This window comes from Arachis duranensis, chromosome 3 (assembly GCF_000817695.3).
Source record: "Arachis duranensis cultivar V14167 chromosome 3, aradu.V14167.gnm2.J7QH, whole genome shotgun sequence".
NCBI classification, from domain to species: Eukaryota; Viridiplantae; Streptophyta; class Magnoliopsida; order Fabales; family Fabaceae; genus Arachis; species Arachis duranensis.
The window spans coordinates 44,721,442-44,722,186 of NC_029774.3; positions in this window are offsets into that span (position 1 = coordinate 44,721,442).

A 745-nucleotide genomic window follows, 5' to 3' on the forward strand; every position below is an offset into this window, starting at 1 on the left:
AGACCGGTGGCAGACCCGACAAAGGCGACGCTGGTGACGTGAACGGCGGCTGGTTACAGTAGTTGCACCTCCAGCTCGGCCTCAGCTCTCTCAGTCTCTCCTGCTTGGTGTGACTGGGCGGCCTTCCTCCTCCTTTGAGTTCGATGGTAATGGACCCACGGCGGCTCGACAGTGGCGCGGATGGTAAACAACGGCGGCGGCACTGCGACAAGGAGCACAGCGGGATAAGCACCATGGTGCACACCCTTTGCTCTTCTCGCACAACCTAATCCCCCCTCTTTACTGACCCAATGGCGTCCATGGTAGAACGGTGATGAGGGTACGGCAATGGCCTCAGCAGCAGCACCTCGCGAGCGCTCTCCCTCTTTCTGCCCGATCTCTACTCCACCATGTGTGTGTGTGTGTTCAATGTGTGTGGGTTTATGAAATCTGAGGGTGAGGTTATGAGGGAGAAAAAGTGGGTGATGGCGGTGACTGACGGTGAGGCGTGGTAGGTTCGGCGGCGGCGCAGTGGCGTCGACAGAGCACGGAGAACTGAGGAACGATGGTGGCAGCTCTACACAGTACGGCGGCAGTGAGCTCCCTCCTCCCCTCCTCGCCGCAGCTCAGTCTCCCTTTCCCTTTTGCTTCTGTTTATTTGGTTCATGGAAGGAAGGGAAAAACGGCGTGTTCTACTTGCAGCTAGGTTCTTGGGGGAGGGTTTTAGTGGCGGCTGCTAGGGTTAGAGGGATTAGGGTTTCATTTT